The following is an 18,033-nucleotide window of genomic DNA, read 5'->3' on the forward strand; positions in this document are numbered from 1 at the left end:
AGGATTAATCTTACCCCCATCTAGACATTGACACTGCAGAAGTCCATGCCGGAGCTAGTTGTCTAGGATCCCTTTATAACTGTCAGGAGATGAATAGGCACCTCTAGGTCACGATTTATCTCACCCTAATGTAGACATCTGAAATGGTGCTTATTTTTCTCTAACATGTATAAAAATAGTCTAGACAGGTAGCTCAGACATAAATGCTACATTATATGCATTCAAAGTTAGGCAAAATGAAATGAAACCATAAATCCAGATGTCTTGGTACTATGAGTCCAGTGAACAGTCTTTAGAAAATGCTAAAAAAAAGCCTATGGTGAAAGTTTTGTGTATACCAACAGCTTTGTTTTATACCTAATTCTGAGAGCCTTTCTGAGGTAGTGTGTGTGGGATCTCAACTTTCAGCCCTGTGGTCCGGGGGAATACTAGTTCCTCTGTATCCTAGGCCACTATAACTCTGAGGAAGAAATTCTCCTTGAAGGGGAATGGAGGATTCAGATATTTGCTGGCTTAACACTTGTGTTTCTCCCCTTCCCAGTATCTCGCCATCATTTTATTTTTCTGTGAGACTGTGCATATAGCAGTTTGAATGTGTTCACTTGTTTGGAAAGTGAGACAAAATTCTGTTAGTGATGGGTCCTTAAACAGGGGAAAGGTCAATGATAAATGAATGAAAAAGTTTGATTTTATTGTATTGCTCTCTTTCCCAGAGGCACAATGTCCACCTAGACCAGCAGACCACCAGCACTCCGAGCATACGCCACCAGCTGTCTGGTTTGCCACTGTTTCTGTGAAGGCTGCAAGGAGAGCTGAACATCCTTGGAAAGCGTTTGAGCTGCCGCTGCAGGGAGAAGGTAACTGGATGAGCACACAGCACCGCCGAAGCAGCGGGGCAGCTTTCGGCTGGGACCAGTGGTGCTCAGCAATGTGACTCTTCCCAGGAAGGATGGATACCTTGGCACCTGCCCGCGGGGAAGCTGCAGCGCCCTTCACCTCTGTGTCTGCTGCTGAGGCCTCGTGCCCTTTGCTCTAGGTGTGTCCTAGCTGCCATCCTTAGGTCATTGTCCTGGTTTCAGCTGGGATAGAGTTAACTGTCTTCCTAGTAGCTGGTACGGTGCTATGTTTTGAGTTCAGTATGTGAAGAATGTTGATAACACTGATGTTTTCAGTTGTTGCTAAGTAGTGTTTAGACTAAAGTCAAGGATTTTTCAGCTTCTCATCTCCAGCCAGTGAGAAAGCTGGAGGGGCACAAGAAGTTGACACAGGACAGAGCCAGAGCACCTGACCCAAACTGGCCAAGGGTGTATTCCATACCATGGGATGTCACATCTAGTTTAGGAACTGGGGAGTGGGGGCAGGGAATCGCCACTCGGGGACTGGCTGGGTGTCGGTCGGCGGGTGGTGAGCAATTGCCCTGCACATCATTTGTACATTTCAATCCTTTTATTACTACTGTTGTCATTTTATTAGTGTTAGCATTATCATTATTCGTTTCTTCTTTTCTGTTCCTATTAAACTGTTCTTATCTCAACCCAGGAGTTTTACTTCTTTTTCCCGATTTTCTCCCCCATCCCACTGGGTGGGGGGGAGTGAGTGAGCGGCTGCGTGGTGCTTAGTTGCTGGCTGGGATTAAACCATGACAGTCATAGTGTGTGTATATATACACATACTACATATATATATATATGCACTATGTGTAGTGTATATAGAGTGTATATATACACATTATATAGTGTGTATATACTATACAGTATATATACACACTATAGTATATATACTCTCTGTGTGTGTATATGTATAGATACACACCATGTATATACATATGTGCAAACCCATACATATACACACTATGTACATATATACACTATGTATAGTATATATACATAGCCTATACACTACATACTGTGTATATATTACATTTTGTGTATAGAGTATATATACTATATACACTATATATATGCATACTATTAGTGTATAAACACTACTAGCATGCATATACACAGTGTATTTAGTATATATAGTACATACACATTACATACACTATGTGTATCTATACACCATGTATATACTCCGTGTACGTAAGTATATACTACGCAGACACACCCACACTGTGCATACTGCACGTATATACACAGTGTGTGTATACATCTCTCAGCTGTGAGAGGAGGCACGGGTTGATCGGAGGGTTACCAGACCGCGGAGACACCAGAGGGCAGGAGAGGGCCGCCACCGGCCCGGCCGCGAAATGGCGGCTGGGGCTCCCGCCGGCTCCGCCGCGGCTCCTCAGCGCCGACCCTGGCAACGGGGGGGCACCGAGGCCGCGGGAAGGGCGGCCGGCCGGGGGGGCCGGGAGCGGTGGGGCGGCTCTGGGGCCCTGCGGGGTGCGTCCCCCAGGAGCTGCTGCAGGCGTGGTGCGTGGGGCTGGTCCATGCGCAGGGCGGGCGGGCGGCGCTAGGTAAGGGTGCCAAGTGCAGACTGCTAGGAATTTCACCCAGAACAGGCTCTGAAAATATCTGGGCATTCAGCGTTCAGTTGCAGCGTAGCACAGAAAGCTAGAAAGCAGAATCGCTGCCAGCGCTTCAGCACTTTCAGTAGCCTGACGGTGACCTTACTATGGCTGTTCTGGCCCGGGTCTGACCTTGGCAGTACTGTCGGGAGGGCAAAGAAGGGTAAACGTCCTGGAGGCTCTCCGCCACTGGCAGAGTATTTTCATCTTCCCTGCTAAAATGCTGCTCTGGGTGGGAGTTTGGGGTATTGGGTGGTTTGTCCTGCCTGCATTTTGCTGTGGGCCAGCTGCTCTCCGACACAGCTCCCTGGCTCCGGGACCCCTTTGGAGTGAGCACAACAGCCATAAGGACGACTGAGCTCACACACTTAACTCCTCCTGTCTCTGGGTGTATTTCTCCGGGTGTTTTCCGGGAAGCAAGCAGCTTTCTGACAGCCAGGCCACTGCTGATTCCCAGTGACAACCTGTGGTCCCCAAAGCTCATGTAAAACTGACTTGCGCTTGTGCCAAGGTGAGGTGCTTTAGTGGAAGGAAATGTTCATCGTATTTTGTGGATGCTAGATGGCAGTGTTGCATTTCTTAAACAATTAAAGTTTAGTTAGTGGAAAATAGGAAGAATAACAGCACTTTCAAGCTCTGCAGAGCAGGATGCTGTCAGTAGTGAAAGCTCAGATAGACTAAATAGTCATATAATCAAAAATACTATGTTTACTAAGGGGTTGCCTGGAACAGAAGATACATTATACTTTCTTATTGCCCATGTATATCTTTACCATTCATGTGAGTTAACAGTTGATAACAGCACTGCTCATATTTTATGAGTCTTCAGGATTAGGCCCATGATATAAGTTACCTTCTTGTAATTTATAGCACTCACGAGGAGCAGTGCTCTTGCAAAGGGGGTGGGTGAACTTACCCCACTGACACTGGGTTTTAAATCTTGTGCAATTCTATCACAACTGAAAGACACAGACTTGGTTATCTCAGTTCACGTGTTAGTGGATAAGCATTCATATCACTGAGTTCTTGATCCAGAAAAGCATTTGAGCAAGTATTTAGCTCTAAGGATGAGTAGTTCATGCTTTTATTAAGACTACTCATATGGTTAAAGTTTGACAGACAATTAAGGGCCTTTCTGGATCAGGGTGTAAAGCAATCATTGCAACTTGGCAGTCTTTGTAGAGAGGCCAAAGGCTGAGTAACTTTGTTGTGTAATTTGCCCTCTTCTCCTTGGTGTCCACGATGGCTTTAGGTTAGGACTGATACTGCATGATAACTGGGCAATGCAACTAGACTATCAGTTGTGTCCCCTGCACTAAGGAACAACCTTTAAAGCTGTGAATACAGTGGCTTCATTGGCCAAGTTGACCCTGAAAAAAGAACCTGAGCTCTCAGGGGGGTCTGGTTAGTCCCCAAGTGGTGGGGCTCAGGCAGAGGGCTGGCAGCCACAGGACCCACCACAGTTGTTTTCCAGGCTTTGAAGAACAGCAGTGGTGGAAAAGGAGCTCTCAAGCAAAAGAAACAGATTTTGGCACAGGTGGGGATAGGAGAAAAAGCTGGTTGTTTGCTTGGGGGTAGGCAGCTCAAGCTGATGGGGTTCTCTAGCTGGAGACTGGTGTTAAGTGATAGTTTTGGATCCCGATCCCAGCCCCAGGCACTGGGAAGCTACACATCTGCCTAAACTACCAAAGGGGAGAGTTCAAAAGGAGCTGAGAGATGCCAGGAGGGTAGGAAAACAATGGAAGATCAAAGTCTAAAGATGGATGAAGGTTGAATTTTCATGGGAGTGTTTGTCTTGAAAGAGAAGGTAGTGGGAGAGTTGCTGTCTGTGTCTATTAGATTTTATTGCAGTATTTTGGAGGGGATGAACTCTGACAAAAGGTTGAAAGGTGAATCATCCCTGTTCTGCGAAGAGCAAAAGTTCTCCTTGCTATAGCACAAGGAGGTGTGCCTGGGATGGTGATGTAGAAGGATGTGGAAACTGAGACAGTTGGGCTTATGAGCCTGGTAAGCTTTGAACCACATAGGAAGTGTGGTTCCTCTGAATATTCAATTGAAAAATGTGAGGCGAATCATAACTTCTTTCAGTTAAAATATAAGATGAACTGATGCTGTACAATCTTGCGAGCTTTTATTTTCTGGGTGTAAGGAGTCAATTTCAACTGTAGGATTTTTCCAATGCTTTATTGTCTCTTGTTGCAGCAGGAACCCATAGGTAAACATAGACTCCAGCTGTACGCAACAGTTTAAGCACACATAAAATAGGAAAACCTACATGAATATAGGTTATTTTTGTAAGAACAAGACTGTGAAGTCAGGCCTAAACATGAAATGTGTTCTAGAGCTCAGTCTTCCACTGTGTGACTAGTATAGAGACAGTTACTTCATGTTATTAAAGTCAGACTCTAATCCTCTGATGGGAATGCTGTTTTTATAAATGGCTCTGATGTAAATTAATAGGGAATTAAAGCTGTAGTCTGGCTGGAATATTGATATTCTGTTGGTCACCAGGTCACTGTTTTATGTTTAGTGTCAAATAAGACTTGATCAGTTTTATTTACAGTCATTGCAATGGGTTTATGAAGTAAAACTGCATATAATTCTTGTGCAGATCTCATTTTTGGAACAGTTTAATCCTTTATAGCATCAAGTGATCAGTACTGGAATTGGTCATACATTGTTTGGTCTGGCTTTATTTTAGTTTTCCTTTTTCCCCTACCATGGAATATTTTGACATTTGTTGAAACTCCCCAAACTTCCAACTTTCCATTTGGAAATTGATTGAAACAACATAGTTTATTTTCAGTAGAAACTGAATTTAAGTATGTCAGACTGCATGTTTCAGGGCTGCTCTGATGCCTCCTAGGAGCTACCCTTCAGATAATCCCTGCTCCCCTTCTTCTGTCTGGGCAGGGCTGGGCTGAGCTATATATAGCCTATGGGCTTCATGTCCTTCCTGTTGTAGGACTTGCCTCATTCCCTGAAATTGTTCCATCTTATAACACTGGTTAGGTGCTATAAATTATTGAGTTTAGTTCTTTGATGGTGATATTTTTCATTTTTGGGGAAGGAAGAACTTTCAGCAGAAAGCAGACATACATTTTGCAAAACTTCATGAAGTTGAAATCCTGAAACTATTTTGTTAGTAAACATTTGACCTGATAAAACAGTCCCTTTAAAGCCCAAGACCTTATTGAACTCAATTAAAAAATAGAAACTTAGAGTGCATTGCTTCTTGTTGTACAACCAGTATCCCTTCAGTCGTAGTCTCCCAATGGCAAGTTTTGCAATGACCTCTTCTCATTGAAAAGTATCGATTAATACTAGAGATGCTTGACTGTGTTTTCTGTTAACACAATGCCATTAAGAAAGTGACTCACACCCAGGGCTATTTCAGTTCATATGCTTTGCCAATCAAGAAAACACATTTTTTTTCCTTGTACATTTAAATTTTTTTGTGTTTAAAGTGCAAGTCTGTACAATGCACATCTCCAGTTTCTTTAGCTTGCACATAAATCTGCAGGCATGCTTATGGAAATGTCACCTGAGTTTGGTATCATCAAAATGCAAGGACAGTTTTTAGTTTACCAACTGCAAGACCTGAGCCAAAAGTCTTTAGGCAGTCCATCTGAGGGATGCCTGGAGTTGTGGTTGCAAGTCAGAATACCAAATAAGGTAATGGGGGATCAGGGAAAATTGCCTGTTTTTTCCTAGTAATTGGCTTGCAGGAGTTTATGCTTGCTGATCATTGATGGAAGGAAGCAAACCACAGAATACGTAACAGGGTGGTGAACAATCAAGTGTAGGACTGTAGGACTTGTAGGCAAAGTATTATAGTTGGTGGGGGTTTTTTTGTGGTGGTACAGATTAACAGTATGCATCAGAGAAGCATGAGAGATGCAGGGTGCAACAGAAAGCTTGAAGACCTGGCAAAAGTCGACAGTTTCATCTCCTCTTCTTTGGATAGCCATGCATGCCAAGAAGAGGGGATGACTGTACTTTTAAATTTCCCAGAGTGGCTTGTGCCTGAGCTGTTAGCATGTGTGCAAGAAGTTGGAAGCCTGTGGGGAAAGCAGAGGTTTAGCTAAAGGAACTCAAGGATACTTGAGCCAAATGGCAAAACTTTAAAAAGGGAACACTTAAAAATTGTTTCTCTTGCAAAAGCTTTAATATATCTGTAAAATTACACTGTATTCACAGGTGCGATGCCAAATGGTGAGACTACATTTAATAGTAAAAATGTAAGTAGGATTTTAATTCTGCTTTTAGTGCAAATCTCAGTACAACCTTAACTACATATCTCAATAGCATGTCAAAACAGCTATAGCTTGTTATTAATAATGCAGTCAATCTGTCATTGAGCTGGAGGAAGATGTTGGGATATTGATGATTTTTTTTAATGAAGTATTATCTTTCTCGGAAAACACAATTTTTGGAGGGAAAATTTATATCATTTCTTGTGAAAATGAGATTTACCTCTCTATTCTGAGCATAAGGGCTCCAGTTTATTCAAAGCAGGTTCATAGATTTCTAAAGGAATTATTGGAATAGCTGCTTCTCAAATCAGCTAAATGACCTATTAATGTAATTCATAGCAACATGCTTGTTTATTTTTTTAATTGGTGAGTTATAGGGGAGTCTTATTACTATATGAATGCAGCATGTTTTCTTTCAGGGTGATGAAGGACAGCTGTGATCACTGAAGAATTTGGTTTTACTTGCAGAATATAATACACCCCCCCACACACACTTTTTCCTTTAAATCAGATCTGAATCTGTTGCACGATTAAGGATCATTAATTCTCCACCTCAGGACGTGAAATAGATATGTGTCTAATATGGCTCTTGTATTTCTAATATAGTCCAAACACATAGCAATTATCTCTTGGGGTCCAGGGAGAACATTAGGAAACACTTTTTTATTGTGAGGGTGACTGAGCACTGGCACAGGTTGCCCAAGGAGGTTGTGGAGTCACCATCCTTGGAGATATTCAAAAGCCATCTGGCCATGGTCCTGGGCAACCTCCTCTAGGTCGCCCTGCTTGAGCAGGGGCGTCAGACAAGGTGACCTCCAGAGGTCCCTTCCAACCTCAGCCAGGCTGTGGTTCTGTTATCCATCCTTGTGTGAGCATAGTGCAGGGAGGGAAGAGAAAGCAAGGGAGAGTTGTTGAGAAAGAGGGATAATGGGAAACCTTTTTTTTATTTCATCAGACTTTTTGAATATTCTGATTGTAATAAGTAGCCAGCAAAGTAGTGCAATAAAACCTAATGATACAAAGTACAGAGCCATTGGGTGTTTGCTAACAGTAATGGAAGCCAATTTTCCCAGTTGGACAAATTGAAGATGACCTGTCTTCGGGCCTCTATAGGGGAACTACTATCAGCGGACTTTCCAACAGTAAGAAAGTTTCTCCAAGATTTTAAAGGCTTACCAAAATCCTATGACTCTCTTGTTTCCCTATAAACACTACTTTCCATCTGTGATTTTATTTTTGGTGGTGCCAGGGAGGGTGAAGGGACAAAGGTTGTCTAAATGTTTTCTCTGCCTTCCCCCTTGGTTCTTCTTTTCCTTTCAAGAAATGAATAGGATGACTCATTTCCTACTATGTGACTTGTTCTCTTGGGCTATGTCGAAGCTTCAGAAACCTGGCCACTGTGTTGTGCAGCTTCCTTCCAGCTTGCATGCCCAGGTTTCCTACTTGTAGGTGGTGGACATGGTGAGCAACTCTTTCTCACTGTGATAGGGAATGGGGATGAGGTCAGAGCATGAGCATGGGTGGGGAATTTGGGAAACACTCCGGGGTCACAGCTGGATCCCTGCACGTTCATTCCTTTCTTCCGGCAATAGTTCAGAACGTGTATTTCTGGAGTGACCATGTAGACAATTCCTCCATTCCCATGCTGACACTTAGGCCAGAAAAGTCCATTTTATATGTCCTTTATCACAATAGGTAGCAAGGTGGCTCCCAATGCCTTTGCTCTCTATATTTTCTATTTTTTTTTTAACTGGTAGCATGATTATCATCAGATACAGAAGTAACACACTGCAGAATTAAACTAGGGTGTTACCATTGCAAATTTGTCAACTGTCAGCATCTTATCTTGTTATTTTGTTTACTTTGGGGCAGTATGCCTTTTGGATATTTTTAAAACAGAGAGTCTTGACTCTTGTTTAAAACAATCTTAGTGGTGTTTAAAGTATGAAGAATTTCTTAGCCTGAGCTAAGTAAGAGGAATGAGGGTCTTCTGGGGGGCAAATAAGTGACCTTCTTCCTTCTCCCATTCCCACCTCCCATTTTCAATTTCTGACAAAAAATTTGTTTGGTGTTCAGAAAATCTAGAGTGAGGTTCCCCTCATCTCTGCCAGACCCCTGTTTTTCTTTAATTAAGAAAAGCATTTTTTTTATTCTACAAACAAATAATGTTGCAGTAACAAAATTAAATGAGATTAAACTATTTTTTCTCTCTCTCTTTTTTTTTTTTTACCACCCCCTCCCTGGTCCCCTAAAACATGTTTTCTGGCAAAGAAGAACCTGTGTGACTTCAGTGTGACTCTTGTATTGAAATGATGCAATGATGCTGTATGGTACTGACCCCTGACTATTTTATTTGCGCTGCTAGAATGCCCTATTATCTAATTATTTTTTTTCGTCTATTGAGATTGCAATTTCAGTAAAGGCAACCACACAATCATATTTCTGCTGGATCTTGTGCCAATACCCTGATTCTGGCACTGCAAGTGTTTAACAAAATATCAGTTATACTAATTTCATCCAGCTTCCAAACTTTCGGTTTTGCTTTCTTGTTTGAGAAGGGTGAGACACTTAACTCCTGAGCTTTGAAACGTGGATTTTATTTTTGAAGCTATTTGTTCATTTTTTTTTGCCCTGAATAGAAGGATGTTCTAAATTAAAATTTCAGTTCTAGTTGACATCTGGTTCGTTGCTGATGTTTGATTTTTTTTCCCTTTTTTTCCCCCCTCTTGATCTTGCCCTCCTTTCTTCCACCCCTTCCGTATGGTTACATTTGTCCATGTTATCAGATTTTGGACATTTCCTTCATCTTGCCACTCTTTTTTTTCTTTTCTTTTCCTCTCCCTCCTTCCTGCTGCCAGTATCTGTCTGCGCCCTCCCTCCCCGCCCCCCTCCCCGCGGCTCTGATATGACATAAGCCCTATAGACAGTACAAGGGCAGAACACCATCAGGTGGTCTGCAGGCTCAGATGGAAGCCGGCAGCAGGGCTGGCTATTTTCCATAGAGCCATTTCTACACTAGGGAGGTTTCTTGCCATAGGCAATAAAGGGCACGTTGGGTGAGTGTCTATAATGCCAGACCTTGACATACCAGAAGGGGGCAGTTAGAATAAACTCAATGCTAAACCATATGGAACATGTTCTGGAAAAACAGATTGCATTAAGCTGGGGAAAATGCAGCTGTGCAGCACTTTGGCTCGTGGAGCACAAATCCTACCTGATGCCAATTCTGCTTTGTGTACATACTGTACAAACTGGGAGAGAGCACATGACGCGGCGTATGGTGTGCTGGATTATCACCTCGTTCAAATCTCTGGGCAGACATTTAGCTACATGTACCCTGTCAACTCTGTACCAGGTCATGACCAGTAACAGGATGATACCGTGCTGGAGCCAACTGTGATGAAAACAAAGTCAATTTAATATGAGTTGAAGCAAGGAGACAGGAGAAACAGTTTAGCCAATTAAAACTTCTAAGTGTAATCCCTCGGTGAAGACTTCAAACCTGACTTATGTTGAGGGTTGCTGCAAGCCATTTACGGCTACGAGGCTGTCAAAGAGTAGTGTAGCAAGGTCAGTAAGGGAACATGGAGTCCTTCAAAATAAATTTTGGCTACCAACCTTACACGGTAGACTGATGTTTTAGAACAGGGCAAGCAAAACAGAGGAAAATATCCATACAGATGGGGGGATGAAAAGGTTGAGAGCAGCCCTGTGGAGAAGGGCTTGAGGATACTGGTGGACGAAAAATTAGAAGTGAGCTGACAATGTGTGCTTGCAGCCCAGAAAGCCAATCGTATCCTGGGCCACATAAAAAAAAGTGTGGCCAGAAGGTCAAGGGAGGCGATTCTCCCCCGGAGTACTACATCCAGCTCTGGGGTCCCCAGCACAATGAAGATATGGACATGTTAGAGCAGGGCCGGAGGAGGATCACAAAAATGATCAGAGGGCTGGAATACTTCTCCTAGGAAGAAAAGCTGAGAGAGTTAGGGATGTTCAGCCTGGAGAACAGAAGGCTCCAGGGACACCTTGTTGCGGCCCGTCAGTATATAAAGGGAGCTTATAAAGAAGATGGAGAGAAACATTTTACCAGGGCCTGGAAAGACAGGATAAGGGGAAATGGTTTTAAACTGAAAGAGTGTGGATTTAGATTGGACATAAGGAAGAAATTCTTCATGATGAGGGCGATGAGCCACTGGCACAGGTTGCCCAGCTAAGCTGTGGATGTACTGTCATTGGAAGTGTTCAGTCAGGCTGGATGGGGCTTTGAGCAATCTGATCTAGTGGAATATGTCCCTTCCTCTGGCAGGGGAGTTGGACTAATGATATTTAAAGTTGTCTTCCAACCCAATGATTCTAAAATATTAAGCATCCAGACTGGGATGAGTTTTAGTCCTGTGGTAGCTTGTGTTTTGGAAAGCAAAGGCAAGATTCTTGATGGTGAATTTGTCAGGCCTGTGGTTTTGCTTGTTTTTCAACATACTGAAAAGCACAGGCAGCTCATGATGGGAGAACTCTACTAACTGCTATGAGAGCATGAGCCCCACATCCCTTTTCTGTGAGATAGGCAGAAGGGTCCTTTCTGCCCTCTGCAGCACAAAACCTGGCAAGGAGTAATACAACTAGGATAATTTAATGTGAAGGGCTGTTTTGTTAGTGTCTTATGCTTGTTAAAATTGCCACTCTCACAGCTATGAAGCGAAGGTCATTGCAAGCAATAGTACCAGCTTTGCCTGGAGAACACATTTCCAACAATGTGCAACAACTTCAGCTTCTAGCTGGGATGAGGAAAAGGTCTAATGGAGTCCCCAAAAGTTACGATTCAAGCAGGGAACCCATCCTTTAGAGAAAATACTTCTTAAGCCCTCCAAGTGAAGCTTTCATAAAGCTTCCAAGTGAAGCTTCCAAGAACCAAAGAATCAAAATATTGAGGTTAGGTGTCCATATATTTAAAATTTTCTTTGCTGAGAGCAAAGTTTAGGTGAATAATACTTTTGCATGCTAAGTATAGGAAGGTGGAAACCATTTTTCTTACCAGACTTGATTAGTACAATAGAGCTGATGAGGCACGATCAACCAAGGATCAGAGAACAAGAATATTTAGTGTTTAGAGGAGGCCAAGAGAATATACTAGCAAAGAATGTGAGCAACTTCTGTTTCTCACTGGATCAGTGATAATCTGGAATCACCATGCTGCCAGTCTGATTAATAATTTACAGCTGTGTTCTTCTCCATTTTGTAAAAACTCATTTTGTATAAACTTAGGTTTCATAACCCAAATGAGAAAACCAATCTATGAATGTCTGTCAAAATAAATTCAACTCTAATATAATCTTTACTTAAATACTAGTTATTTACTGTTATAGGGGGTGCCTACGCTTGTATGTAGTGTTGTCTCTAATGCATTTTGGCTGGTAGGCATATCAACAGAAAAATCTGTAGTACGTTCATGAATGCAATGCAAAGGAGGTTTAAAAACAGTGCGGTACAAAACAGTAACAGTATGGTCGACTCATTGGGTAAATATAAGATTAATGTGTTTAGTTATTACATGTTACAAAACAGAAAAATGACCTTGTAACTTTCTTTTATTTGCCCATCCTTGTGCATACCCCAAGTGGCTGTATGCCTGTCCTGGAGAGCATGGGCACCAGTGGTGAAATCCATGCTAAGCTGTACCACAGAAGTGCCAGGTACTTCTTGGTCCTACAGCTGCTTCCTCTTCCAATGTGTTTCCATAACACTGGGCCAGGGTGCTGGTATGTGCACAGTTCAGGCTTGATGGACAAGGAACAAGAAGGTTTTACTGAGGAATGTAAAGTTATTGTGGGGATGAGCCCCAATAACCCCAAGGTAGGAACCACCTGGAAGTGATGCAGCATTGCAATTACTCCTTCTGGTGAAAGGGATTGAAATCCCTATATGCAAAATGTACGTGTTGCTCTGTAAGTAATTCTGAGATCAGCAAAATAAAACTGCTGTGAAAAATACTAAATTGCTAAAATAAGTCAAACCTCTTGTCACTAGGAAAGATGGTTCACTGGGTGAACTGTTAAACATTAAGATGGATATTCAAGGATGTAAAGGCATATCTTGTTTTCGGTTCAGATATCCATGGCTGACATTGTTCACTGTGTCAGATTCTGAAATCTGATTTTAAGGTTCAATTTGTATTTCCCTGGTTTCCTACATTTTCTTTAGTGCAATTTTGATGGTTTTGACTGCTACAGATTAAGGCCTAATAATTGAAATTTCAATTGAAAAAGGATGTATGAAGTCAAATCTATTATACGAAACTCTATATCTCTCATTTCCTGGGAGAATGAAGATGATGAATTTTTAAAAGTGTGAATTTTAGTTAATTACTTGTTAAATGCCAAAGTGTGTTCTGTACACAGCACAAATACAGGAAGGATGCTATTTCTGTCAAAAAGTAGAGTAGCAGTGATTTATTTTTCTTTTGTCATCAGTGAGGAAATACTTTACTAAGCAAATTCTCCACTTACCTATGCTTTTGCCTCTTAAGGTACTCTGTAATTCAGCTGGTATACTGGAGAAACAATGTAGGTCTCAGAAGTACATGGCAGAACTCAACAAGATTGTGAAAAAAATATCCTGCACTAGCCTATTTTAAGAAGAGTAACAAATCCAGCCTTGCTGTCTGTAGTAGTAGAACAATTGATTTCTAAAGCTGAAGACTTACAATGGAGAGTTTGGCTTTATTGGCTAATGTATGCCAACACGGAGAATGAGAAAATAGGGTAAAATGTAATGTCAGAAAAGCTAAATTATCTGGCAAGTGACTTTAAGATGAAATATATTTCTACTCTGAAAAGATACTTTTTTTCCCTCCAACAAAAAGAACACACTGTGGAATTTTTTTTTTTTTCCTTCTAATGTTCCCTCAGTCCCTGCAACCTATTGCTGTGCCCAATTTGGCTATTTTGCAAGCACAAGTTAATTTATAAGAACAGTCTTCTGTCTTCCTTCTGAGACTGAAAAGTTCACCTGAGGTTCTTCACATTAACAACTATGGAAAATACTCCACAGGCAAAATTAATTGATAACTCTGAAACCAATATCAGATGATGAGCCCAGACACTTTTGTAGCTTTTTGTAGGCATCAGTGTGAGGGTTCTCTTTGCCAAATTTTTGCACTTATTCACAGAGAAATGCAAATATAGCTGGATATTCAGATTCTATGTTGAAACTTGGAGAATAGGTAGTACTTTTTAAACACTTAGAGGAAGGCATACAACATAAAGGGAGGATGTCCAAGTAGTTTTTTTCACCAGAGTTAATGCTGGTTTCTTGGGGTTTGTTTTTTTTGGTTTGGTTGGGGGTTTTTTGTTGTTGTTGTTTTGGTTTTGGTTTTGGTGGGGTTTTGTTTGTTTGTTTTTGTTGATATAACAGTTTTCTAATTTGCATGGCTTCCAGATTACTCTAGTAGTCACAGGAATAACTTTATCAATGTGGTAGGTAGAGAAAGGTAGAGAGAAAGCATCTCTTTTCTTACCTTACGTATTTTGTTTTAAGGCTGTTCTATCTCCAAATAGACATATGTGTGCAGACCCTTCAAAACTGGAGCAGAAGACATACTCCTCTCCTTTCTCAAATGAATATGCTAAAAAATGACTTTTTTCAGTTTTCAGCTTCTCAAGAAACTTAGGTTGCTGTTCATATGTACACCAGTGTCAGTCCATAAATTCCACATCAATCATCTAATTTTCTGCAACTCTTGCTTGCAAGAGATGTGAGAAGCAGCACAGCTTTGCATGGGAAGCTTGTTTTTTCTAATGTTTTGCAAAGTCCACTTCAACTGTCATAAGAATTTGCTTTCTTACAAAATCTTTATTATGGTTTAGCTCCAATTTCAGTACTGTTCTTGGATTTGAAGTGTACACCAACTAATCAGCCAGAATGCCTTTCTCTGGAACACATTTTTTCAATTTCAGAGCTGAAACTGCAATAACCTATTTTTTTCTGCAGGTCTGTCTTCATCTTTTGTTTTCAGATTTTGTTGCACAGCTACATTCTAGAATGCACATTCAATGATGTCAAAAGATCTTTGCTTAAGACATGTCATTACAAGCAAAAAATGATTAGGTGTATTTGAGTCCAAATAGTTCTCAGTTCATGCATCCTCAATCCATCAATACTACGTTTTTTAAACAACTCATTTGGAAGTCAGCCCAGTGTGCTGACTTTATCAGAGTTATTACGTGCATATTTATACTGAGGCACATACAGTCCTTATCCACAGCAAAAAATGATCCTGCACAGCCAAGACCATCTCATATGTTACAGGAGCACTGTCTAGAGCAGCTGGATTTCTGTGCTGGAAATCCGAATGAGTGTTGCTCATGCATGGGTATTTCCTGAAGGAAAATACCAGGTTTGCTGTACACACAGTAGGTATTGCCGAAAGCTTCAGACTTGCAGTACATGAGCAGAGTTCAGAGAGCATGGGACATGGGTGGGCTCACCTGTGTGCATGAGGTGCATTTTCATTGCCAGTGTGCTGTGCATGCTGGCATCGCTGCTGATGCACATCATCAAAACCATTTACCTAGGACTACTGAGGAAACCTAGCTGGAGCTTCTGCTCTGCTCTCCTGTTAGATGTTTGAATAGTTGGGGCAAATATACAGCATCAGGTGTTGCTAACACTGGGCTAATGCCCATTATTAAATCTACAGCTTTAATCTATGTGGATCAGTTATACGTGAACATTATTTTAAGTGATTCAAAGTCCATGTGTTTGTTGGATCATGAATCACCTTAAAGCATATTGTCCGTTGAGGATGTGGGAGAGTGTCATCTTTGGGCTTTTGGTTAGTATCAACTCTTGCTGGCCCCTGATGAACGCCCAGGTTCATCATATTACGTGCTAGCAGGAGTCATCTACACCCATGGAAGTTTCTTGTTTGACAGCATGGTACTGCCGTAACTTCAGCACTCTACAAATTTGTTTTGTATGTAACTAACTATGAGTTCTCTACTTGAGGGTGGGTTCTTGCAAATTTAAGGTGATCTAGCTGTCTCTTAGGATGGACGTTAGGACTTGAAGAAACCTTATAACATGTACTGTGTGGCACCTGAACTGATCTCTGTGGTGAAACCTTAGCTGAAAATGTTATTATAAGGTACAGCTGAGGAAACCTCTTCTAAATGTTTGCCATAAGGAGCAGTAGACAGCTGCTCTGGCCTTGAACATGCCTTTCAAATGAGCATGCAGTCATATAGAAATAAAGTAATTTCCATGTGATAACAGAATATATGTGAGGATATCTATCAGAGACCTTGTCTGTATTTATCCTCCAAAGGCATCCTCCCCCCTGCCCTACCCCTGATGGTTAAGGTATTTTTGTGGTGATTTTTTTAAATGTCAAAAGGTAATGTGTTAGTGATGTGAATTTGTTTAGCTGTGCATGTATTTACCTAGTTTTTTGGTCTTCCTATGTCTCTGAGTTTCTGTAAAACCACTGGAAGTATCTGCAAACTCAAGCGGGTATCTAGTTGTGTCCTCAGAAAACAGTGCTTTGAGAAACTAAATTTTGACCTGAGAGAGGGGAAGATAATTCTTATCCACAATGTTGCACTCGGGTAAGGCCCTTTGGACAGCAAATATGGTTTAGATTAAATTACTATTAGGCTTTGTGCACCTGAAGATACTAATAATGTGTGTTTGTGTAACAATGCTTCCGTCTTCTGAGACTGAAAAAACAAGGCAAGAAACAAGTTTATTGTCAGTTGGGTGTTTGTTTGTTTATTTCTCTGAATTATGATTCATTTCTGGGATATTTGTGTTAACTGCAATCAACTTGACTGCAGTTGATCATGAGGAAATAATCAGGTAATAATGTGCACTTTGAAAAGGAAGACAAAGGTTCCTCACAAGAAAATACTGCTTTTGGTGACACTGACCTTACTGATAGCCAAACAGTGTTTGCTTGGCTGATGGTAAATGGAAATTTCTTCCTTTTGAAACCCCAGAAAGAAAGTCAAGAGGAAAAAAACCCTCTTTTTATCAGTATTCTTAGTTTAAAGAGTCACTGTTTAAAAAGTCATAGTACAACATATAGTTTATATTTTTCATTCACTTTAGACAGATTTACAATATGCTAAAGACCTCTAGAAATCTTGCCTTGATTGGAGCGAAAACCTTTGTCTCACTGAAGCCCGTGGAGAGTGGTGTTAGAGCAATGCTGTGTACTGGGTGGATTTATGTTCAAGATTAGGCAAGGCTTTGAATTTCCAAGATTATACTTTGAAGTGGTCCCAATACAAAGAATTATCTCATTATAGGTGGCTTACTGGGTTTTATATGGCAAACACTTCAAATTTCCTGTCATTGTAGATTAACATGCTGCTGTCTGCTACAGTTGTGGCTGTGTGCTGACTTCAGCTGTGTAGTAGAGCCAGTTCTTTTATATGAATGAGCTTGAGAGATGCATGAAGCAGTCCTTTGACCTGATATTATAGTAATGGGCAGGCTGGTGGAGGATGAAACTCAGGTGTCTATCTTCAGTGGCGTTTGAGAGACAGTGAGAAAATACATTTTAAGACTGACAAGGAAGCTGTTTTATGAAAAATTAAGACTTTGAAATTTTTTATTTTAGTCCCACACAAATGCAAAACTCACAACAGATACTTAATGAGCACACAGGAGTAGGAATTTTGCAGAACTGAAACTTGAGCCTGAGTCTTCAGTCTTTGTGTTTCACTACCAAGTTACTGTATACTGAGTTTCTCAACAGAAGTTGGAAAGAAAGACCATTCAGGATTTAAAAAGTCTTTGTGGAAAATTTAATTGAACCAGCTACAAAATATGGAATCCTTCAACTTAAATCTATTTTTTTGGCTGGTTACAGTTATACTTTTTTCCCTTTCAGACTTTTCATAAATATTGGTGAATAAACTGATGAAATCTAGTCTCCAGTATGTATGATGGAGAACGTTGCACTTGGAAACAGGGAAGTTGCAGTCCATCAGTGCAGCTATTTGTTTAGTAAGATTCCAGTAAATTTTCCAGCATAATATTTTGAAATAATAGGGATTATGATCCAGAGCTGGCCAAGAATCAGAGAAGAGTCTTGCATAACCAAAAGAGTCTTTTTTGTTTGTTTGTTTGTTTTTTCCCCATATTTTTTTGTTACACACACAAAAGAAAAAGTAAAGATCCCTTCTCTGTTCTGAAGCATGCTTCAGTGGTCAATGGAAATGTCAGGAATGGTGTCCATTCTTTAATGATCTTGCTTGTATAAAACAA

This window comes from Buteo buteo, chromosome 8 (genome assembly GCF_964188355.1).
Source record: "Buteo buteo chromosome 8, bButBut1.hap1.1, whole genome shotgun sequence".
In the NCBI taxonomy this organism is placed as follows: domain Eukaryota; kingdom Metazoa; phylum Chordata; class Aves; order Accipitriformes; family Accipitridae; genus Buteo; species Buteo buteo.